This window comes from Empidonax traillii, unplaced genomic scaffold (genome assembly GCF_003031625.1).
Source record: "Empidonax traillii isolate 1590-97213 ecotype Southwest subspecies unplaced genomic scaffold, ASM303162v1 scaffold268:size1028579, whole genome shotgun sequence".
In the NCBI taxonomy this organism is placed as follows: Eukaryota; Metazoa; Chordata; class Aves; order Passeriformes; family Tyrannidae; genus Empidonax; species Empidonax traillii.
The window spans coordinates 273,167-282,464 of record NW_020955461.1 but is presented as its reverse complement, the minus strand read 5'-3'; the positions used below and the strand labels follow the sequence as shown (position 1 = coordinate 282,464).

The 9,298-nt window shown below is 39.6% G+C and overlaps 1 protein-coding gene across 1 annotated transcript in view; it reads left to right on the top strand.

The window, feature by feature from the left end:
- Positions 1-9,298, top strand: part of SH3RF3 (SH3 domain containing ring finger 3) — a 250,917-nt gene that overhangs the window by 68,494 nt on the left and 173,125 nt on the right. The window lies entirely within an intron of this gene.

The following is a 9,298-nucleotide window of genomic DNA, read 5'->3' as shown; positions in this document are numbered from 1 at the left end:
GCTCTGTGCAAAGTGTTGCTGTCTCTCTCATTTTTTAATGCAACCCTGAAACAGAGGGAAGAGACCTGTGATGTGAGAAATGTAGCTGTGGTATGAGTGGGAGCAGCGTTCATTTCAGCAGTACAGGAGTATTTCTGCCAGTTCCACGTCTTTCCCTACTGAGCTCTACACTTTTGTTTTGCTGCGCACGTGGCTGCATGCCCTGTTACAAAGCCTTTCTCCCTGCAGAAGCATCCTCCCTGCTGATGCTTGCTGGAAGCATTTTGTGGTACCTTAGGGACACCCTTGGTTTTCAGTATGGTGGTAATGCACAGATAGCACAGGAAAGTGGGAAGTTTATCTGAGCATGCAGGGCTGACTAGTTTACTTGTCCAGTTTCTTCTTTGCTACTACAAAAGAAGTGTGGTGATACTGGTTTCTAAGTTTTTTGCTCTCATTCTAAAATAAAGAGAATAATAGGTAGATTTGTGTCAATTTAATATCCTCCTGAGCAGATCTCCTTTTTAAAACATTAAGAGCACAGAAAAAACATGATTCCCTTAAAATAATGTAATTCCAGGCAGAATTTCAAGGTATTTAATCTTGGACAATAGTGTTGGAAGTGTGTCCAAAAGAGAGATGATTTGCATTGCTGTCAGCAAGTGTCACTTGCATTGCTGTCGGTCTCTGTGGACACCCTGAAGAGAAGATCGTTTTTGTGTTAAGGATGGTTGCTCTCACAGAGTAACATGGTGATTTCAGTGTTTTTCATGTTTTCTGCAAATACAGAAATGTTGTTAGTACCAGTCTTGATGAAGGAAGAAGCTGATATTACTCATTTACACAGGGATGATTCTCCTTTCCTCCCCTCCCCTTCACAAGAAGCAGAAGAATATAAATTACCACCTGGGTGATTTTTAAATATAAACTTTCATGATTTACTGTCTGATGTGGGCTTGGCTGTTGCAAAGTTTACCCCTCTGCCGAATGCTTCCTTTACAGAGATGGTGTGCAAGGGGTGGTCAGGTACTGGAACAGGCTGCCCAGGAAAGTGGTGGAATCACTGTCCCTGGAAGTGTTCAAAAAGCATGTAGGTATGGCACCAGGGACATGGTTTACTGCTGGACCTGGCATATGTTTTGGAAAATAACACTGAAATAAGCAAGCGAGTCAGAATCCACATGGTGCAAAGTAATCTGGTGCATGTTATCCATCTTGTGTTATCCCAGTCATCAGCTGAATAGGAACAGTTCTTATAGGAAGCGTGACAGTAGGCTGACCTATGAATTATAATTTAATTTTCCTGTGACAAATTTAATTAACAAGATGGGAAGTTTGATGCATTTGCATGTTTTGAAATACTGGTAAGAATAAGCCAAGATAATGATTATTACTAATCAAGGCAAGAGGGTTTCCTGCCAATGTTTTTGCACGCTGTCGTTGTCAGCCCCCAGAGTGAAGGAGTAAGGGGGAAAGATATATTTAGACCCTGGTGAACATCTTTCATTCATGCATGGATTGTGGAAGAGGTAGTGATACCTGGAGATTTTTGACTAATACCTGTGTGGGCAGACTCACGCTGTGTGTAGGGTACCTTGCTACTTCTCAGCTGTCCCAGAAACTTTTGCCTGCTGTTGCTCTCCCAATATAACCACTATTTCCCCCTCACATAATAATGGCCAGTCTCTTCGTGAACGAAGAACCGGGGAAGGTCTTTCCACCTTCCAGCCTGCGCATTGGATTTTTTAGGTGAGACACAGTGTGCGCGGAACTGAGCCCACCCTTTAATCCTGAGGTTCATCTGCCGGGGCCAAGCACGCTTTGGACGGTGGCAGCGAGGTCCTCAGGACGTAGATGGATTGCCTTACAGGGCTAGCGAGCTCCATCTGCCCGGGGAGTGTCCTAACCGGGAATCGAACCCAGATCTCAGCGTTGACAACGCTGTGGTTTAGCCACTGCACCACCAGGGACACTCATCCCCCTCACATAAGTGCTAGCAAGATGGAGATGGCTAATCGGGGTCAAATACACTAGAGAGCTGCTCATTTGTAACACATTTAACGATCACCATACCATTACCATGTTTGGACAATCTGATAGTAAAAAATTTTGTCAGTTGTCAATGTTTTTGTCTGCCATTTCTTTTAGTGCCCTTTTTCTTAGGAAAAGATTACCTGAAGAGTGAAAGGTGATTTTACTTTTGCAGGTAGTTGTGGGGCTGTGCAACCACTTTCCTCCCTTTTTGCCTAGGTGGCTGCTGCATCTGATCCTGTACTCTGCTCTCTCCTCCACCTCTTTCTTTTTTTTTAACCTCCTCTTTCCTAGTTGCTACTTTATTTTAATAGTCCAGTGTAACAAGTCAAGTCTGATGATGTGACTATATTACAAAGACAAATTAGAAGCAAGGCTTTCAACTTTCTGCTAGTGAAGTTTGCCAGGTCTTGCTGAGACAGATAAGGCCATATTAATGACATTTGCTAAATACTAATTTGCAAGAGAGAAAGGTGCCCAAAGAAAAGCAAGAATTCCTTTCATAGGTATTCTTTTTCTCTTAATGCTTAAATTATTTTCAAAAACAGCCTAAAGTCAACTACAGCTCATTATTTGTTCCCCAAAAGAAGAGTAATATTCTTAAACTGCACTTGAACCGTGGTCTGTGGATATATGGATATATAGATATATGGATATATGGTTTCTCTTTTTAAAAAAGTGATCTCTTTAACAAAGAAGATATTTATAATTTTTTAACTTGTGCCTTTAATAAAACCTAACTATTTTATGTGACATTTATTTGTTAATTTTTAAAAGCTTTTTGTGTGCATTGCTTGTTTTGTAGAAGAAAAAAGAGAGCTCAATATAAAATCCCAAACTGCAATTAATAGTATACTTATTAATTCTTTAGTTCTCTGACAAAGAGCAATCAATTGTGAAAAAAAACTTGGTTTAAATGAAGGCAAAGCAATACTTTCTTGCCCAAAAAGAAAGAAAAAATCCCACGCATCTTGTTCCAGTGTTTTCTCTTTCTCTGTGTTGCATTTCATCTTCAACTCTGAAGTAAAAGCAAATGAGATAAAAGCCTGGGTTAGAAAACCAAAGAGGAAGGGTGAACCCATTGCTTTTTTACTCAGTTGAAGATAATTATACCGCTAACCCCAGATGTGAGAGGCTCAATTCCCTTTACTGCCTGGGGGAACTTGAACCCATTTCCAGGAACAGTTCCTGTAAATGTGTGTGGGAGCGGCTGATCCCAGAATACCCTTTTTGTTTTGCCAATGGTGTTCCCACTTTGCACAGCTTACTTAAATATTCATTAAATGAGGAAAAAAGTGATCTCTCTGCAGCAGAGGCGGGTGTAGAGAGCTGCTCAGGGAGCTTGTGGTCCTTGGCTCATCAGCCCACTGCCAAACAGGCACCACTATTGCATAGGGGCTGCAGCACCACCCAGACCTCAACCTGTCCCACTTTGGGACTGGAGGAAATGCACTTCCCTGTGTCCATGGACTTCTCTGTTTCCTCAGTTTGGGGTCTGTAACACACGATCATGTTGTTACTGTGCAAGGATGCTGTAAGAGTGGTGTCCATGCATTCACCCATCTTCCTATCAAGAGGAGCGGGTGTGCTTTGGTGATGTGCATCAGTCTCAGCAGATGGAGGAGGCTGGAGTCTGCTCCCTGCCTGGGCTGTTGCTGCCTGGCCGTGGGGTTTTCAGCTAGGGAATGCAAGGTCCTGACCAAATCCCTGCTCAAGGGTATGAAATTGTCCATTGCATCTGCGAAACCCAGCTCTTCTTCAGAAAGTGTATTTCCTTCTTTGGCCTTTTCCCACAGCGTTTCAGGAATCTATACCTTTGCTTTTATTTGCTTTGTTTTTATTAATGTACCTGGATATCAAAGCATTCTGGAAACAGTGCTGTGCAAACTTGGGGAGTGTTTTGTCAATTTACTTTAAAGCACCTTGAAACTTCATTTCCCAGTAAATTGCTATGTGTCCCAACTCTAATTAACTGGTTAGTATTGCAACAGTGATCAAGGGCTTTAAAACACTCTGGGTAGGAGATATCTCCCCCAGTTTTATCAGCACATTATATCATCCAAGTCTAACCTTATCTTTGCACTGCTCTTAATAACTGCTTGTCTCCTTTATCCATAAATACCTAACCCTTTCCCTCTATGCAGTCTCTTTTACTTGGGGGAAAAAAATGCTATGAAAGATAGCATCTTGCTTCCTTGTAAGTCCTTTATGGGAGTGAGACCTGCAAATCATTACTGCTGGCTTCTCCTTCTGGACGGGTGGTCACTTCTGGCTCCAGGGACCGCAACTCCATATGGGTGCATCATTTCACTGTATCATTATCCTCATCTCTCTGCATTTGGCTTCTGCTTTCCTTGACATATTTTAATCTTTCTTCTAGCTCTGATTCTGTAGCTAATAGGAACGCAATCCCTCCTTTGGAGTTCCAGATGTTACACGAGCAAAAATATTTTGTGATGTGTTTTCTATTCTTAGTACTTTACACTGGGAATTATTTCTTATCTTTGTGTTTATATGTGATTTGTAATCCCTCTGGAAAAAGAAACAGTGGCTGCTAATCACATTTATAGGTAAAGTGAAAGTATATACAAAGTTCATATCATAAGCATTTTAACTAGTATAAGTGTAAATACATTATTTACATGCAGATATTATGAGGATGTTTCTGTCTCTTATAATACTTTGAGTTTTATCTGTTCCTCCAGGTGTTCTGTTCTCTGATTTATCATTGCTATCTTGGTGAGTAAAAAAAAATAACTATTGAGAAGTGGTTTTAGGGGGGGGAAAGGCATTGTTTGAGTGTAGAACTTCTTTCTCCTCCTTTGAAATTCACAGAATCAAAGACTTGGTACAAAAACAAAAATTTAATCTACTGCAATCCAAACTACACAATGATGTCTTTAAAGTAAGTTTGATAGTAGAAGCAAGTCAGATGAATATAAACTAAATGTACCAGTTCATAAAATCAGTAAGTAGCAGTTCTGTTCTGTGAATAAAAACAGTTTAGTTTAGCAGAGTCACTCTGCTCTCAGTCAGCTCCATTTAAAGTAAAATATATCAAAATCAGACTTAAGATCTTCAGAAACTGGAATAGATTTATTCAAGTCAATGGAGCCACCTACAGATTTGACCCTGAATGTCTGATAAGATACACAGCCCAAATTTTCACAAGCATGTATGTCAGACATGTGTGTGCAGTGCAAATTATGTTTTGTAATAAAATTTATTTACTGTTAGTGTGAATTTTTATAAATGCAGCTTTCAAATAGGTAATACCTTCTCCTGTGCTGTTTTGCCATCATGCTGCTCACTTCTCAAAGGCTGGCTCTTAATAAGCAGAAAGCCTTTTTACTCAGTACTTGGTTTGACAGTGAAGAATGAACACAGAGACAAACCTGGACCTGTCACATCTGAAGGAATTTCACTGACTAAGAAATGAGATAAGCCCTATTGCCTTCTTCAGTATTTGGCTGCAGATGGGATACTCTTTAAAAAACACAGAAACTCAAACATTAATGTTTTAGCAGTTTTTTGGAGTGTGGAGATTGCCATGGTAATTCCCTCTGCAGGATAAAAAGCTGGGGATAGCCATCAGGAGGTAGATGTAGATAAAAAAGGCCTTAACTGCTTTTTGCAGATGTTGACAAATACCCTCTGAATGGTTGCTGCTCATTTTCATGAAGAGTGTGGGGATCTGTGGAGGCTCCTGCTTATCAGCAGATGAAATCAGAGCTAAGCCTACCCACCGGCCAACCTGAACTGATCTCCTGCCCTTCCTCTCTCCAGACTGGCTCCTCCACCCTGTGCCAGAGGCAGTTTTAGCCCATTGGAACTTTGATGAATGCTAAATACATAGTCAATACACTAACTGTGCTCAGCAACCAGCAGTATGTTTTCATTAGAAGAACCTTTCTTAGCTAAAAGTGTGATGCTTTGACAGTACATCACCTAATCGATTTCTCATTTTTTCAAAGTAAGGCATGCAGGCTGTGTTCTTTTTATAAATACCGACAGTTTTCCAAAAAAAATACAAAAAAAAAAAAAAAAAAAAAAAAAAAAAAAAAAAAAAAAAAAAAAAAAAAAAAAAAAAAAAAAAAAAAAAAAAAAAAAAAAAAAAAAAAAAAAAAAAAAAAAAAAAAAAAAAAAAAAAAAAAAAAAAAAAAAAAAAAAAACCAACCAAACAAAAATATAAAATGCTAACACCTTCATTAGTATTAGTGCTTTTCACTGACCTGTCTCTAATGGCAAGTACAGCAGAGAAGCTGAGGAGTGGAGATCAGGGTTCAGTGTGCCCAGCTCCTGGAGCACCTCCTCTCAGTTGTGCTTTAATTCCTTCCACTGAGCCCAAACAGGGTTTTGCTCTTTAGTACAGCTTAGGCTTCTGTCCAACCGGTCCAGATTGGCAGATTTCAGTCCAGATGGTTATGATAGATATGGTACCCTCTCTTTTAATGTCGACTAAAGAAGTTTTGACAAAGGCCTGTGAATTAAGTGGGCTATGAGTAGCAATGAGTGCGTGAATTTCACATTTTTGCCTAGTCCATCTGCCAGGCTGCAAAGAGGGAAGGAAAGCAAGCCATTTTAGTATAAATTAGGGTGCCTGAATTGCACGAATCCAATTAGCTTACAGGCAGGACATTTCTCTGCTATTACTACTATTTAAAAAAAAATTCTCTTTGGCAAAATGCACGTTAAGTAGTAAATCTTTCCTTTTCAGGCTTGCCATCCATTTGGTACCTTTGTCCCACATTTACATGGAAATTTTACTCCCCTTGAACACAAAGCTTGTCCTCTCAGCATGCAGGCTGCATTAATTGTCAGTAATGTGGGCAGAAATATATTCCATAGCATTATATCATCAACTGAATGGGATTAATGGCCTGTCCTGTTGTTATAAGGAGTTTGGCACTGGTGTTTTATCTGTCAGCGAGATGACTATATTGTTTTTGGGTAACTGGCATAATAGCCTTTAGTATAATTGCTTATCTGAATCCACACAATTAAAACTGTTTTCTGGGAGGACTTTGTGCTTGAAACTCACTTTGGTAGACACTTTCTTTGCCAGGAGGGAGAGACAGCACATTATGCTTCATGTACTCCATAGCGTAGCTCCGTTCATTGAATGCATCCCTTTTTCAATGAGAACTGCCTTTTGCAATATCAGGTTGCCTTTCTTTTAACCTTGCCCTGCCAGTCCTTCCTCACGACGAGCTGGTTTTCAGCCCTCTGAAGTCAATGAAGTTCTCATGGCTTTGAGCCATGCTGCGGGAACCCAGATCCTTCCCTCCTTGCTGCCTTCTCTCTAGCACAAACATCCATAGCTTTTAGTCTCATCTCCCACAGGTTTTGGCCCTTGGTTCCTAGAAGCACTGGTACGGGTCTGCACTTTTCTTCTTCTCATGCCATTTTATTACTTCTTTTGTAGAGCCATAAGGGCTGATGGAAGGCTAGACCCCCAGGAGTAGTTTTCACCCGCATTGGTGTCTTCTTCAGGCATGGCTTTATGGATCCTCCTCCATGAAGGCATTTTGAATCTGAGTTTCAGCAGATGAATTCAACCTGCCTTTGCATGGTGGGGAAAAAAATTATTAACACATTCTGGTATCTATGCATATTTAAAAACGTTAGTTCAAGTGGGTATTAATAGGAAGTTCTTCATTAGGAGAATGAAAGTGGGGAAGCAATTTACATTCTGTATTCAGCAATAGCATTGCAGCTGAAAGGCTGAAATGCCAGAGATTTCACGTTGGAGGTCTGTTTTCACACTTTATGAAAACTGAGGTCACACTAATAAAGCGTAAAGTTGAATGTGCTGTAAATAAAAGTTTTCTGCAAGTCTTCAAAAATTCGTGTGTGTCCAAGTGTCCATGCTGAAGCTTATTTGCCATAGGTGAGTTTTTCAAATAGAGAGTGCATTGATTTGACTGATTAAAGTTTCTTAATCCTCTTCTATCCAATGGTTTAAGAAAGTATCTGCATTCAAAAAATATCTGCATTCAAAAAACTGAATTATGTCAACCCTTTAGATGAACTGTTGAATCTCTTAATTTAACAAAATGTTAAGTTTATCCAATGTAGATTTTTTTTAGTTTCAAAGAGAAAAATATTGATTCTTTGCTGTCTCCTCCATTCCTCAGTCAAGCACAAAAAACACAGAAATATGAGTATTAAATAGTCTTTAAGCTTTCACCCATTAATATAGAGGTTTTAAAAATTAAATTGCAGATCAATAAGAAACTTAATTTTAAGAACATTTCTTGACCATGTCAAACTGTTTGGCCTTGTTGGTATCTTAATGGACATTAATGGAGACATTTTAAAAACAAGAATAACTTGCTGAAGTAGTTAGTTATTTTTAACACACACATGCACGGTTGCAATTGGGTTTTATTGCCATGGAAATAGTAGACAACACTAGCAACAATAAAAGTTTAAGATTAAACATGTTTGTTAAAAAAGAAGGTTGTTTTGAAATTAAAATTAGGAGATGGCAGAGTCTAACTATACATTTCCTGTACAGCAGTTCTTTTTCAGTTATTTAATGCAGTCTTATTTCCCAATGTTATTTGTATATGATGTTATTTTTGTTGAACGCACATGATTATCTACAGAATCTTTTTGAATTAAACCTGATAAAAGTTCTAGAACATATAATTATTCTTCATACCACGTGCTGTCTTTCATGTGTTGTTTGTTATATAAGGTACTCTTCAATATGTTTACAAATCCATGCTTGGAAAAGCAAGTGTGTTTTCTAAGGGGTAGGTTTTCAGAAGGATTTACATACAAGCCAAAGTGTGTTCTCGGACCATGACACCCCTGCTAGCAGGAGAGCCATCCCCATTCACATAAATACTGACAAATGTGTAGGTTTGCAGGTCTGTCTGTATGCAAGTGTCCGGCCAGGAGAGGCAGTGCTGGGTCAGTGGCTTGAGGATGCTCAGCTTTATGGGCCAGTGGCAATATCTGCACAAGCTAAATTCCTTCATTTTAGGCAGTGCTTGCTCCCTTTGTCCCCTGTCCCCCAAACCTGGGGGGACCTTTAGGAGCAGACTGGCCACATCCACAACACACAGCCCTCAGCCACTAATCTCCTTTGAGCCCTATTACAGTGTTTGGTGGTCCTAAGACACAATTATTATTTGTTGTGCATCTTTTTAGTTATAGGTTTCTGGAAGCATCAGTGGTGTTTTGGTAACACAAAATAGAGGACCTGTATTCAGTGTCTTGGGACTGGGGAAGGAGAGCAGCTCCCACATGAGGACATCATGATGATGTGCTGATATAA